The following is a 16,406-nucleotide window of genomic DNA, read 5'->3' on the forward strand; positions in this document are numbered from 1 at the left end:
CCGACAACCAAGTCATATGGCCGAACCTCCTTAGATCTGCTGAGTTTGCATGTAATAATGCAGCGAACGCAACAACTGGCGTCTCTCCATTCCAAGCACTGATGGGCTACTCACCAGATTTCCGTCAACGTTTCGAGGGCGAAACTTCTCACGGAGAGGTCCCAGCGGTATCCGCACGAATTGAAAAACTCGAAGCGCTCCGTCAAAAGCTGCAGGAACACTGGCGAAAGGCAAGCGAAACCATGACGAAACACTACAATAAGGATCACATTCCTATGCAATTCAAGAAGGGAGATCTTGTCGGATTGTCAACAAGGAACCTGAGGTTGAAAGGAAGCAGGAAACTAGCCCCCCGCTTTATTGGGCCCTTCCGAATCTTACAGACTATTGGAGAACAAGCTTACCGCCTAAGCTTACCTCAGCAGTACGACCGAATCCACAACGTCTTTCACGTATCCTTGCTCGAGCCATGGCGGAATCTCCACGGAAAGGATGACGAACCCTTACCGATGCCCGAACTCGAGGAGGAGGATGAGTACGAAGTAGAAGAAGTGCGTGACGAGAAGCTGATCGAAGGAGAAACCCACTTTCTCGTCAAATGGAAAGGCTGGCCCTCGGAATATAATCAATGGGTCCATCATGAAGATATGGAAAACGCTACGGAAGCAATACAATCCTACTCGAAACGAAAAAGAGTGAAGAATTCCCTAGTTGCTAGAAAGAAGCAACAAAAACACACCGAATCCCTGGCGAAAGCCGGCAAAACACGCAGACAGAAGAAGCCTTAAGGGCAACCTCCAACTAGATCATCAGCAAGGAGATCTGCACAAAAGATCCCCGCCGGAAAAGTGACGAACAGCCACCGAAACCACAACAAAAGTACCCAGCTCCACCAAGCAAAGAGAAGGGAAAAGACAACCCCTAAATTTCCTCCAAGGGTAGGGGAAAATCGATCATGGTCCGCTCCTCCAACTCATCTCCGCCAATGGAGACGTTGCTGTCATTGTCCGAATCCCGGTCATCCTGGGCCTCGCGAACCACCTGCGAAACACCGTCGAAAAAGGCACGTTTTCCCAGAGTCCAAGTGATGTATCCCTCGTCCCCGGGAAGTAAGCGAAGGGGCCGCTTGGAAAACCGCGCGGCCTTCTCCTCCTTGGTATCGAGAGGGCTGGGAGCAGGAACGGAGGGAAGCTCAGAGCGACGGGCCACGAGGAACGCGTTGTAGTCGGCATGGTTTTGCTAGCGAAATTGTGGTTAGAACATACCGAAACCCACGATCCATGAACATACCTTGACATGTGCCTTGTTTCCGGTCAACCGATGCTCCTTACGGTGAGCCTGCTCCGAAACGTCGAAGCAATGCGCCAGTTCCTTCATGAATTCGGCAACCTTTCGACGGACTTCCGAGGGATATGGCCACTCCACAAACTGTTCCGGATCGGCCGGGTCAACCGTCCAGAACACCCGCCGAGCCCACGCGAACACGAGATTCAGGTCCTGGCAATCTCCCATCATCGCAGTCACAGCCTACAGAATCATCAGCTTTTGTCTCCAAAGAACTTGGCGAAACCCACAGGAATGCATGTCGAAGCGCGGCCGGAACACTGCTTGCACGAAACCGAAGCTTTGGCATCGCGAACACACTCCACAGCGAAAGGCAAACCCAGAGTCGCGTCCCACTCGGCGATCGTCGTACGCAGACAGTGCATACACCAGAGGATTATCATGAAAACAGGGTTGTCCAGGAGAGGACGAGCGGTAGTGCGGGTTCCAGGAGGCATCGTGAGGTTTTCGATAGCGAATAGATGGTGAAACGATGATGAAAGGGTGCGTCTGGATGAGGGTGTAGGAAAGGAGATGGAAGAGGATGAAGAAGGAAGAAGAAAAGGAGAGGGTGATGTTGGCGATGTCAACAAAGAAACGCGTCTCCTTTGTTTGCCCCTCCACCAGGCAACCCCCCAGTGTTGACCTTCCCTTTTCAGCCTACACGCTCCTTCCTTATTTGACTGCTACTCTTTATGATTGTTTACGCGTCTGTTTACCTCGCTTGAGGGCAAGCGATCCCTGGAGGGAGGATAATTGTTATGATATACCCTGGCATGAGGTTATTCCCAAGTGTTGGTGCCTCAGGCTTCCCGGGGTTGATAAGCCGGCAGGCCTTCCCCATGTGTTGGTGCATCAGGCTTCCCGGACCTGATAAGCCGGCAGGCTTTCTGTGGAGGCTCGCTGGGGCTTCGGCATCAGTACGTGTACGGACTCCTGCAGGGGACACCCTTGACAGAGGTTACACAAGCCTCGTGCTTCACCCCGCTCCCATTTCCCTACCAAGGATACATCTCCTTCCTGTTTGAGCGATGAGACTGTATATAAATTGACCCATGTTGAAGAGGTTTTACAATCCTCAAGAAACAGTTCTTGACCTTTCTACACTATTGACTTGGCTCCATTTCTCCTACCTGATTGACAGGCCTCTATCCTGACTTATAGAGTATATCCTTACAGCAATCTTGTCGAATTAGCTAGCAATATTATTATTAAGTGAATCGGAAGTGAGAGATAGCTAAGAGATAGGTAAAGGAAGGGAAACGTGATTAGCAGAGTGTCCGGTAGTAGACATTTCGTCCTATTTAATTAGATAAATGCCTGATTTCGTATTCAATCGGTATATTAGCGTGCTATCCTTCTCCTCTAGCGTGTAGTCTTTGCTATTTAGATAGATTCCAGCGCTTATAGCTCTTTCTGCAGAGATTAGGTTGATATAGAATCCAGGGTAATATACAACGTGCTTTAAGGGAAAACTGGTTCTATTAAGAGATTGTGTTAGCTTTAAGATAAGCTCTCTATATCCGAGGATAGTGGTCTTAGTATTTCCTACTATAACAGAGGAAATAACTAGCCTATAGTTTAATAGTAGATCTCTGTTGTTCGTGATATAGATAGATACTCTAGTATTATAGCACTAGGTGTTATTCTTCTTAGCTAGGATCTAAATCGTGCTTATAGCTTTCCTATTATCGGCTCGGAAGAGGTCTTCAGCTTACTGTTTCGGGATATAGGCAGAGAAAGTATCCCTAGTTATTGTTTCTTTGTCTGGTAGAGCTTGCTCTAGCTCGCGTATACGCCTCTAATTGCCTGATTTAGCTGGCTTTTGGTGTCTTTTGACTGTAAGGTCGTACGTAGTCTTAAATACAGGTAATGATTCGTAAATCCTTTAGAAGGTCTATTGAATTTCTTCGTCTGGCTACTAGCCCTTAGGCCTAGCGCGTGGGTTGATATATAGGTATCTGTTGAAATCGTGGTTACCGTTATTAGGTAGACCCTAGTAAGGGCAGGTGCCCTTTCGGCGTGGTTTCGGTGGCTTTTCGTTATTATTATCGTTATTATTAGGATTTCGGCCTTAATAGGTCGTGTGAGTAATCTGCTGTCTGCTTCTGCTAGTAGACGGCAGTAGGGCTGATCGATATTAGTTAATAAATTGATTAACTAGCTCTGTCAAAGTAGGCTGCTTTATCCCCTAAAGGATAGTATTATACTAGAATGTGTAGAAGCTTTGATCGTATAGTTGAATTGCCTCTAGGAAGTTATAAATTAGTGATAAGGGATCTTAGAACTAGGTAATATTAGCCTGTTCGCCGTCGGCTTAGCAAATCACCTATTTCTGGCACTATGTGGCTAGATTGGAAGGCTTAGTAGGCGGCGTTTAGCGTTTTAGTGTATCCTAATTGCGTAGGATTTGGCGGTTCTTTGATTGGCTAGATAGAGCGAATGTAGTATATAGCTTTATAATAGCTTCGCGTAGGGATAGGCTGTTAACGATTTGCCTTCCCTTAGGCGTAAGTGATAAGCGAATACCTTGCTTTAGTAATTTAATTGCGCGTATATAGCGAAGGTAGTCTGATTTCGACGACTTATACTCGCTTAGCAGAATCTTGTAGATTGATAGCTAATTAGGTGTGAGATTAATTAGGCGTGTAGGTAAGGGTTTGTTAGATATAAACGTATTCGATAGTCGTTTAACTATATCAGATATCTGTAGCTTTATCGGCTCCTGCGGAGGTGTAGCAGGCTGTTCTTTAGGATTAGTGTATTTCCACACACTATTCGATAGTGTATAGTCTTGTATAGTAGTGTATTATAGGATCTAGTGCGCGTAGCACTTTAAAGGGTAGTTAAGCTAGGTAGCTTGAATATTAGTCGAATCTATCACTTATAAAGCGAAAGTGATAGACAGGTAAGACGAAAGTAAGAGATAGATTAGAGAAGAGTGAATCCGAAAGCTTTAGCAATAGGCTATAGCGATCGGGCTTATAACTATCGGATTTACAGGGTTAGTATAAATCCTTTAGCGTGTACAAGCAAGCGAGTGTGCACGGTTAGTTAAATCAGTATACGATTAGCGAAGAATCGTATAGGTTAGGTCGTTGTACGATTCGGCTTAGAATCGGAAGTTAACTTATAATAGAAGAATCCTCCAACTTTATCACAATCATTAAACTTGATTCAACTAGCTATAGAGAACAGGCAGTATTTATAACTTTATGAAATCGAGGCAATACGTTAGACTAGAATCTCATAGAAATTAGGAGAATAGAGTGTTGAAGCTCTTTCGTCATATATGCAAGTTGTTGATGTCAATCGTTGAAGATCGTCGTCACGTGGACGTTCCGTCGTATTCTGTCAAGTTCGATAGCTCTTATAGGCTTATGCGCCTACTTATGTCGACAATTTCTTATAGCCTAAGCTAGGTAAGTATCGGTAATAGACTTCTTCTTTTAGCGAGCTATTTAGGAACGTATTAACTATATCTATCTAAAAGGTTTCGAGGTTATATCGTGTAATAATCGCGATAAGCGTACGAAAGGTTCTAGTAGTAAGAGTACTAGTGCGAGCGTCTTAATCGTTAGGGATTTAGGTATCGCCTTATACACACAGGCGTACTTTAAATTGTATAAAGTAGCCTAATTTATCTAATTTATAGGTAAATACCTATCTTATTAGGATTAATTAGTAGCGAGGGTAAGCTAATTAATTAAGGTCTTTATAATTCGTTTAATATAATTATATAATAAGGTTTGTACTAATTAGTTTAAATATATATATATCTAAAAGCTTGTTGAATTTAATTTGTATAGCTTAACGAAATTAGCTTTCGAAAGGGTAGCTAACTAGTTGATAATAGCTAGAGGGTAGTAGGGGAATTAATAAAATTAGTACTTTTAGTTACTTACTTTAGTCTAGCAGGAAGGCCTACGTAAGTGAAGTAAGGTTAATATAAGGGCGTTTAACCTTATCTAGGTCTCGGCTAGTATCTAAATTAGATCGTAGTCGCTTTAGTATAGAGAGGGGTTTATAGCCGGAAGGGTCGAAGTTAGTATTATTAATTAATATAAAAGGCTATATCTAGCTAGATTAGCTAGTATCGTCGATATTAGACAGATTAGATTAGTTAGGTTAGTTAAATTTGTCTGCTTTTAGATTAATTAGAGGAGTAAGCGGTTAGTCTTTAAGGATTTCGTTGTCTAGCTTATTTAAATTAGAAGTAAGCTAAATATAAGGTAAAAGTAAGGTTTTAGAAGGTTACGAGGATATAGTAGGGTCTAATTTAACAGTAGTAGTACTTCTACCCCTTAGATCTTACTATATCTAGTCTGATTATATATCGATATTATTAAGGATTTGTGTAGTTTCCTCTTTATTAAGAGTAGTAATTAGCTATAATAGGTTAGTGTCTTCGTAGATACGTATTTTTTAATTTAGTAAGGAGGGATTATAGAATTCTTCTTCGTTAAATTACACATCTCGTGTATAAATAATTCAGCGATTCGTAAGTATCTAAATACGCTAAATATTGTATACTTTATAGCTTACTAGGTAGCTAATAGCCGTGCGTAATACAAGCTTAGCTAGCCTTAGTAGCTTAGTAATACGTACGTAGGCTTTATATCCGAAGATTCTAATATTAGATAGATTAGGTTTAGTCTAAAGCTAATATAGTGTATTATTACTTAGGTAAGCTATAAGTGCTTTATATAGTAACTACTAATTAAGAGATCGATAAGGAATACGATTTTGAATATAAACAGCTATTATAGCTACCTTAGGCTAAAGATAGCTTAGTAGGTTTAAATTAATCGTTATCTACCTAGCTATCTTTGATATTAATATATTATATCGCTTAACGTAGCTATTTTGATTAGGTTAATAGGGCAGAGTAGTTTTTAGGTTGATTCTACGCGAAGGTACTTTGTAGTTAAAGAAATTAGATAAGGATTACTTATTATTAGAATAAATAGTAAGGACGCGAAGGTTGAATTAATTTTAGACGAAATCAATCTGTTTGTAGAGAGATTGTGTTAAATTAGTTTTAGAAGAGAGATCTTTAGCTAGTTAATATTTAGTGATAGGATTAACTAAGTATAATAGGTATAAAGTTTTTGTAAGCGATTGCTTAAAGTGTATAAGGTCCTAGTGTATTAATTCGAATAGTCGACTATACTATATTAGTAATCAAGAGACTTAACGTAGTGAATTAGCTAGTTTGTATACTTCGTAATAGCTAATAGGCAACGATATATCTTTGATTATAACGTTTAATATATACTCTAGTAGGCGTAATATAATATTATAGCTAATATAGCCTAATCTTCGGTGCTATTAATTAGTTATACTATTAAGCTATTTCTTTATATAGGAAGATAGTATAACCTTACTAAACTAGTTAGTAAAGGGAGATATATAATTGTATAAAGTATAAGTAAGAGATAAGTAAGAGATAGGTAAAGAAAGAGAGATATAATTAGTAGTATAACGACCTATATCTATTATTTTATCCTATTTAATTAGATATATACTAGATTTTGTATTTAATCGGTAGATAGGCGTTCTATCTTTCTCTTCTAGTATACAGCTCTTGCTATTAAGATAGATTCTTACGCTTATAGTACGTTCTACTGATATTAGGTTAATATAGAATTTAAGGTAGTACGTAATATACTTTAAAGGAAAGGTACTTCTATTAAGAGATTTTGTTAGGGTAACTATAAGCTCTCTGTAGCTAAGGATTATAGTCTTAGTATTTCCTACTATAACAGAGGAAATAACTAGCCTATAGTTTAATAGTAGATCTCTATTGTTTGTGATATAGATTAATACTCTAGTATTATAGTACTATATATTATTTTTCTTAGCAGAAACCTAAATTGTGCTTATTACCTTACTATCGTTGCTTCGGAAGATATTATTAGTTTACTCTCTCGGAATATATACTAAAAATATATCTCTTTTAGTCGATTTAGGTGATTTATCTGATTCGGCTATTTCGTCTAATTCGGGTTTATCTAATTTTTAATACTTTTTAATTGTATACTAGTAGGCCTTTTTGAATCCTAGTAAGAATTTATATTATTATTTAAATACTTACTAGGCCTTTCTACTAGGCTTCTAATCCTTTAGCCTAACTAGCGGGTTGATATAGCTATATTAATTAAAATCGTGATAGCTATTGCTTAGTAGACCTTTATATAGGTAGGTGCCCTTACCCTTTCGGCCCGGTTTCGTTAACGTTTTATTCAATTCTGATTCTTTATTATTATCAGGATTTCGGCCTTAATAGGTTTAGTATACAATTTATCGCCTATTATATATAGCCGGTACGATTAGTCGATATTGTTTAACGAAGAGATTAACTAATTTAGTAAGTATAGGCTACTAGAAGCCCTAAAGGATTATATTATACTAGAATATATAGAAGCCTTAGTCGCTTAGTTAAATAGCCTCTAGGAAGTCGTAGACTAAAGCGAGAGGGTCTTAGAAGTAAGAGATATTAGCCTAACTTCCTTATGATTTACAAATAATCTACTTTTAGCCCTATATAGTAAGTTAAGAGGATTTAGATAGTAGCGCTTAGCGCTTGATTTTATCCTAATCACGCAGGATTTACTAATTCTTCGATTAGTCTAATTAGGCAAATATAGCGCGTAGCTATATAATTACGTTATATAGTAACAGGCTATTAATAATCTTTCTTCCTTTAGGTATAAGAGATAATTAAATACCTTACTTAAGAGACTAAATCGATCGTATATATTACTTAAAATCAGATCTAAATAAATTATATTCGTCAAGAAGGATTCTATAGATCAATATTTGATTTAGTATAAGATTAATTAGGCGTATAGGGGTCTTTTAGTCTGTATTAACTATATCTGATAGCTATAGCTTTATTAGCTCCTGCAGCGGCGTAGTAGGTTATTAATTAGGATTAGCGTATTGCTATACACTATTTTCTACTATATAGTCTTATATAGTAGTAATCTAGGAGGTCTAGTATACGTAGCTTTTTCGTGGATATTTAAGCTAGATAGCTTATATTTTAGTTAAATCTATTATTTATAAGACGAAAGTGATAGAAAGATAAGGTGAAAGTAAAGGTAAAGTAAGATATCCGAAAGCTTTTTAGCAAAGGGCTACAGCGATTGGGCTTATAACTATCAGATTTACGCTGTGTGCATAAACCCTAAGGCGTATACTTATAGGCGTATATAAGTCGATCGAATACTACGATTATAGAAGAGAGACGAAAGTGCAATAGAGGTAGGTCGGCAGCGAATAGGTTAAACAGTAAAGGGTTAATATAGTTAAATCAGAATTGCCTTAAGCTCTACTCGTGAGTGAAGATAGTATCAAACTTGTTTTATTTTGCTAGGAAAATAGGCAGTATTTATAACTTTAGGTATATAGCAGAATGTTACAGAAAAAGAGTTATAAAAGTCCGAAATAATATAGGGGCACACAAGAGTGTTAGGAATCTCGTTGCTTTTTCTATTTGATGTATTAGTTGATAATCAGTATTGTATATCATAAAGCGGTGTATAGGGATACAGATTTATGTATCCGATTATATTAGCGCGCGCATATATACGCTCGCTCCACGCAGGGATATACATATATATATATTAACACTATATAGTTCTAGAGGAAACGTTGTATATCTTTCGCCGCTCCTAGCTAGAAGAACCGTCGAGATAGTATCGAATAGGTAGCGTCTCGCCTAAGATATACTATAATATATAAATCGTGGATCTTCTGTATAATACCTATACATAGAACCTTATTATCAGGAATCTAGACCTATTACCTAAAATAGAGTACCCCTTAATCGTCTAAATAGCACTCTGATAGACTTATCTTAATATTCGTTTTAGCAGCGATTCGGCGCTCCTCTGTTAGTAAAGCGTAGGTGATTTATTAGTAGATCGAGTCGGACGCTCTTACCTTTTTCTATTCTACCTAGAGTTCTTCTTCTTTAAAGAGAGGAATATTTCTCTTAAAGTCGATCTCTTCGTTAAGTTAGTCGTCGGCTGATTAAGGGTCTAGCTATCCTATTTTAACCTTAACCCTTTTAAGTAGCACTCAGAAGCGATTCGATAACCTTTTGTTAGTAATACTCTATAATATATCCTAGCTTTGTTATAATAGTATATCTAGCTTTACTATAAGCTTATTAGAGCGATAACGGAGATCGAAATTGAACTCTGTTAAGAGGTCTGCCTAGCGTATCTGCTATTCGTTAAGGTATTATACTTTACTAAAGTATCGAAGGTTCTTATAGTCTATTATAATAGTAAATTAGGGTACTATCTTTAGTTCTAGTCTTTATTCGCGTAGGGCCTATATAATCGCTAGGAGCTCTTTATTATAGATCTTATAGTTCGATTCTGCTAGGGATAGCTTCTAGGATAGATAGGCGTATAGCTATAGTTACCTATTAGGCCTATATTACGATAGAACTACTCTAGTAGCCTAGCTAGAGGTATTAATTTCTATAACTATTTAACGATCCTCTTCGAAGTAAGCTAGGATTAGTATATTTATAAAGAGTTCCTTTAATTCTATAAAGGCTAGTTAGTAGTTATTATCCTATTTAAAGAAAGCGTCTTTCTTTATAAGCTATATTAATAGTACTAAAAGGTCGGCGAATCGAGGTATAAATAGCTAGTAGAAGTTCGCGAATCTAATAAAGCTTTGTATATCCTATATAGACTTTAGTCTCTCCTATACTTTAATAGCCTCTACCTTCTTTAGATTAATATAGATCCCCTTTCTAGCTTTAACGATAAAGTTAAGGTATTTCACTAACTCCTATTCGAACTCCGACTTCGCGATATTATATTATAGGCTAATATCTATTAGTTTCTGTAGTATATTACTAACCTTTTAGTAGTAATCCGCTAGCGTTCTGTTAGTGTAGATAATTATATTATCTACGTATACTGATATAAAGTCGTCTAGGTATTCTTATAGAGTTTAATTAATATACCTCTAGAACGTTACCGGTATACTAGTTAACCTAAAGAGAGTTACGTTCTACTTATAGAGCCTATATTATATCCGAAATACTGTCTTCTATTCTTCTCTAGGGTATATATAAATCTTATAAAAGGCTATAATAATATTAAGCTTCGTAAACTAGTAGGTATAGCCTATATTCTGTAATATCTCTTAAATTAGCGGTAAAGGGTAACGATCCTTTACTATTCGTTTATTTAACCCTCGGTAATCGATATAGAATCGTACGCTACTACCTAGCTTCCTAACTAGTAGGATTAGTACTACTATAAGTAATTAGCTTACGTATATAAAGTTTTTTCTAAGTAGGTCTGTTAACGTTTTTTATAGGTAAAGAAGCTCTTCCTTATTTATACTATAGAGTAGACTATATAGTAGTAGCTTTTCGATACTATTTCGGTTATATTTTAGAGGGATCTTATAGTCGATTCCTAGTCTATATAGAGGTAGCTAGTTAGCTAGCTATTAGCTAAAAGCGGCTAACTATCGCTAGTAGTGTTTTAGTAGCTTATCCTTTAGGTTAATATACTTCTTAGGGCGGAGTACTCTCTCGATATTATCTAGCGAAACCTTGCTAATTCGTAGGCGATCTACGTCTAATACGCTCTATATAAGATATTAGATATATAGTGCCTCGGCCTACGTAATACGTAATCTCTTTACTCTAATAGGCCTAATAGTATAATCTGTCAACATGTGTGTGTGTGCGTATCCCCGCAATAAGCGAGCGCATGCATGCATGCGCGCGCTAATGCAATCGGATGCATAAATCTGCATCTATATACACCGCTTCATGATATACGATGCTAATTATCAACTACTGCATCAAATGGAAAAAGCAACGAGTTTCCTAACACTCTCGTATGCCCCCATGTTATTTCGGACTTTCATGACTCTTTTCCTGTGACATTCTGCTATGTACCCAAAGTTATAAATACTGCCTGTTTCCCTAGTTAAATTGAATAAGTTTGACGACAATGTCATAAGTTTGACACCATTTTCACTCACGAATAGAGCTCAAGGCAATTCTGATTAAACTGTGTTAACCTTCCACTGTTCAACCTGTTCGCTGCCGACCCACCTCTATTGCACTTTCGTCTCTCTTCCATAATCGTGGTATTCGATCGACCTGTGTGTGCCTACAAGCACACACCACACACCAGGGTTTATGCACACGGCGTAAATCCGACATAATCTACGTAATTCTAATATCTAGTTCGCTCTCTAGACTTCGTAAAGATATTTAGGTATCCTTTCTTTACTAAATATTATCTGTTTACCTTATATAGCTATAGGTCCCTAAGTATTATACTATCGCTTTGTAGTTCGATAATATACGCGAATACCCGGCCTTATTACTAGCCGTAGATATTAAGGTTGAAATAGGTAATATAGGTAATTTAGTACTAATTTAGTATTACTCTATTAAGAATTTGTAGCTATATCTTAATACGTAAGAGGTTAAACGCCTAGACTAAGGACTTATTTACTGTTATATAATAGTAGTAACTACTATTAATAAGAGCTTATATAAATTAAATTCTATTTACTCTAGTATTAACTATAAATAGTAGTATCTTACGTTCTAGTAGCTTTTTAACCCTCTTTCGCTCCTGCTTATAGCTTAGAATAGGAGCTACTCTTTTTCCGAATTATCCTTAGCGGTTATACTCTTATTATCAGAAGTTATTAGATTTAGGTCGCTCGTAGGCTTCGACCTCTTTACTTTAACTATACGCCCTTTTTCTTTCTTACTCGAGGAAGTAGTAATACGTATACTATTTAGCTATTATATTAATAGTAATACGTATCTTACGATAAGGTATCTAGATCCCTTATATCGTAAGTATTTCCCTTTAGCCTGTCGCTAATCTATCTTATCCTAGCTAACCTATTATATTTACTTCGGTGTTCTACTTTCGGGTTAGCGGTATTTTGTATATAGTTTAGTATAGTTTATTAATATAGTTAGTGCCTAATCTATTTCGTTACTATTCTGCCTAGTCGAGCGTAAACAATATATTCGTTCCTCTTTATTAATATTAAGGGTATCTATATCCGAGCTAATCTCGTAGAGCCAGGAGATTAGGCCTAACAAGGTAGTTAGGATACCTTAATTTATTAACGTATTTATTATAGTCTTATTAAGTGCGTTAAGAAGGATCTGCTTTTTGCTTCGTTATACTATTTAAGAGCGTCTATATCCGCGAACTCCTTCTTTAGTTAGGGAAGGAATCTAAAAAAAGCTTATATCCTCTAGTTATTAAATCTAGTAGAGTTATCTTACTACGCGTACCTTAATATTTAGGTCTCTATAGATACTCTTAAGGAAATCGAGTAAGGTATATAGTTCGTTAGTGTTTTAGCAGAGTTTTATAAAGGTTCTAGTGTTCTTCTATACTAGCTTCTCTAGTTTAGAGAATACGTAAATAAATTAATCCTAGGGAGAACTAATAGCTTCGCTATCTACGCTAAGCTTATTCTTAATTAAAATTCGCTAGGTTAGCTAGTCGCTTATACTTCTATTAAATAGTTTTAGGTCTAGTAAGCGTAGCTTCAGTTAGTAAATCGTCTCTGTTTATAGGGGAATCGGTACCGATTTAGTAGTTAATTACGCTAATATTACCTGCTCTTTGTTTATTATAGTTGTTATTACAGCTAGTAAGGCCTACTACTCTAATATTACCTTAAGGTAACATATCCGCTCCTCTTAAGTAGTATCTTACTAATAACGCCGCTCCCTTTCTTCGTTCTGTATAGCCTAGGTCTGTGCTATCTACTATAGTAGCGTTTGCGCCTACCCGGGAGGGCTTATCAATTCCTATTACTATATTACTACTAGGGGTTACGTAGCGTACTAGTAATACTTTAGTCGCTTTTCGTCTAATATTCTGATATACCTAGGAATCAGGATCTTCTAGGGCTTTCTAATACGTCTTAAGCGCTAAGAGATCTATACATAAGGATTCTGTTCTAATATATATTCGACGCTAAATCGCTAGGGATTTAGGGGTATTTCTAATAAGTGCCTAGGTCGCTTTCCTAGGGCTTTTCTAATAACTAATAATACTTCTAGGTATAGAAGGAAGCTTTTTGTATATAAGGGGCTAAAGTAAGACTTAGATTCAATCTAACTAGGCTAATATACTGTTTACAAAAAGCTTAAGGAGGGGAAGTTAATCCTGCGCGTTCCCTACGTTAATATACTAAGGTCCTGTGATATACGTAACCGACATCGGGCATTAGCCCGTGATAGTTTTAGACTAGGGGTCCCTATTCACTAGTAAGTTTTAGTTAAATCTATACTACCTTACCTAAGTACGCCTAAGGCTTTTAATAGCGTTTTACCCCTAAACTAATAGTTAAATAAAGCGTATAAACTAAACGCTTAAATATTACCTTCGATATTTCGTAACTAATAACTAAGTAATATAGCCGAACCTCCTTAGATCTACTAAATTTATAAATAATAACGTAGCGAACGTAATAACTAGTGTCTCTCTATTCTAAGCACTAATAGGCTACTTATTAGATTTCTATTAATGTTTTAAGGATAAAACTTCTTATAGAGAGGTCCTAGTAGTATCTATATAAATTAAGAAACTTAAAGCGCTCTATTAAAAGCTATAGGAACACTAGTAAAAGGTAAGCAAAACTATAACGAAATACTATAATAAGGATTATATTCCTATATAATTTAAGAAGGGAGATCTTATTAGATTATTAATAAGTCTATTACAAAGATATAAAAAACACTATAAAAGTAATACAATCTTACTCGAAACGAAAAGGAGTAAAGAATTCCCTAGTTACTAAGAAGAAGTAACAAAAATATACCGAATCCCTAGCGAAAGCCGGTAAAATATATAGATAGAGGAAGCCTTAAGAGTAACCTTTAATTAGATTATTAGTAAGGAGATCTATATAAAAGATCCCTACCGGAAAAGTGATAAATAGCTACTAAAATTATAATAAAAGTACCTAGCTCTACTAAGTAAAGAGAAGGGAAAAGATAACCCCTAAATCTCCTCTAGGGGTAAAGGAAAATTAATTATAGTCTGCTCCTCTAACTTATCTCTACTAATAGAAATTATCCGAATCCTAGTTATCCTAGGCCTCGTAAACTACCTACGAAATACTATCGAAAAAGGCCTGTTTTCTTAGAGTCTAAGTAATATATCCCTTATCCCCGGGAAGTAGGCGAAAGAGTTACTTAGAGAATTACGTAGCCTTCTCCTCCTTAATATCGAGAGGACTAAGAGTAGGAATAAAGGGAAGCTTAGAGTAATAGGTTATAAGAAACGTATTATAGTCGGTATAATTTTACTAGCGAAATAGTAATTAAAATATACTAAAACCTACGATCTATTAACTATACCTTAATATATACCTTATTCCTAGTTAACTAATACTCCTTATAGTAAGCCTGTTCCGAAATATCGAAGTAATACGCTAGTTCCTTTATAAATTTAGCGACCTTTTAGCAGACCTCTAAGGGATATAGCTACTCTATAAACTATTCCGGATCGGCCGGGTTAACTATCTAGAATACCCGACGAGCCTACGCGAATATAAGATTTAGGTCCTAACAATCTCCTAGTATCGTAGTCGCGGCCTACAGAATTATTAGCTTTTGTCTCTAAAGAACTTAGCGAAACCTACAGGAATATATATTAAAGTATAGCCGGAACACTACTTATACGAAACCGAAGCCTTAGTATCGCGAATACACTCTATAGCGAAAGGTAAGCCTAGGGTTACGTCCTACTCGGCGATCGTTGTACACAGATAGTATATATTAGAGGATTATTATAAAAACAGGGTTATCTAGGAGAGGACGAGTAATAGTACGGGTTCTAGGAGGTATCGTAAGGTTTTCGATAGCGAATAGATAGCGAAACAATAGTGAAAGGGTACGTCTTAATAAGGGTATAGAAAAAGAGATAGAAGAGGATAAAGGAGGAAGGAGAAAAGGAGAGGGTGATATTAGCGATATTAACAAAGAAACGCGTTTCCTTTGTTTACCCCTCTACTAGGCAACCCCCTAGTGTTAACCTTCCCTTTTTCTAGCCTACACACTCCTTCCTTATTTAACTGCTACTCTTTATGATTGTTTACACGTCTGTTTACCTCGCTTAAGGGCAAGCGATCCGCGGAGGGAGGATAATTGTTATGATATATCCTGGCATAAGGTTATTCTTAAGTGTTAGTGCCCTAGGCTTCCCGGGCCTGATAAGCCGGCGGGCCTTCCCTATGTGTTGGTGCATCAGGCTTCCCGGACCTAATAAGCCGTTAGGCTTTCTGTGGAGGCTCGCTAGGGCTTCGGCATTAGTACGCGTACGAACTCCTGCAGGGAATACCCTTGACAGAGGTTATATAAGCCTTGTGTTTCACCCCGCTCCTATTTCCCTACCAAGGATACATCTCCTTCCTGTTTGAGTGATGAGACTGTATATAAATTGACCCATGTTGAAGAGGTTTTGCGATCCTCAAGAAACAGTCTTGACCTTTCTACACTATTGACTTGGCTCTATTTCTCCTACCTGATTGACAGGCCTCTATCCTGACTTATAGAGTATATCCTTACATACTTGTTATGTTCTATAGTAGTTTACCGCTATATAGCTACTTCTGCTTCCTGCTGCCTATCTCCGGTAGTGAACTCGGTCGATCTAGTAACAAAGATAGTTAGAACTCGTAGTCCGAGGGCTATTCTAATAGAGAAGAGAGCGATAAAGTAGATAGAGGGTTGTCCTTCGCTAGTTAGCGTGCTAGGTCCTGTATATCGACCTTAGCTCCGGACGGAGAGTCTGCTCGTTATTAATTTGCTTCCTTAGTTATCCTAGATATCCTTACTAACTTCCTACTATAGGATTCTTCTGTCTGTTGACTTAGCTAGCTAGTCGATTGTTGCAATCTCTGTTCCTCTATAGCCTTTGTGCGGGTAGCGTAAGCCTTGGCGGTTCTCTCCCTAGCTGCCTAGGATTTAGATTCCTTGTCGAGCGGTAGGAAGGTCGGTTGGAAGACTAGTTAGTGTTAGGTAACGCTAGCGTTCGGTT

The sequence above is a fragment of the Penicillium subrubescens genome, assembly GCF_028828155.1.
Source record: "Penicillium subrubescens strain IBT 31985 chromosome Unknown utg000002l_segment0_segment0, whole genome shotgun sequence".
NCBI classification, from domain to species: Eukaryota; Fungi; Ascomycota; class Eurotiomycetes; order Eurotiales; family Aspergillaceae; genus Penicillium; species Penicillium subrubescens.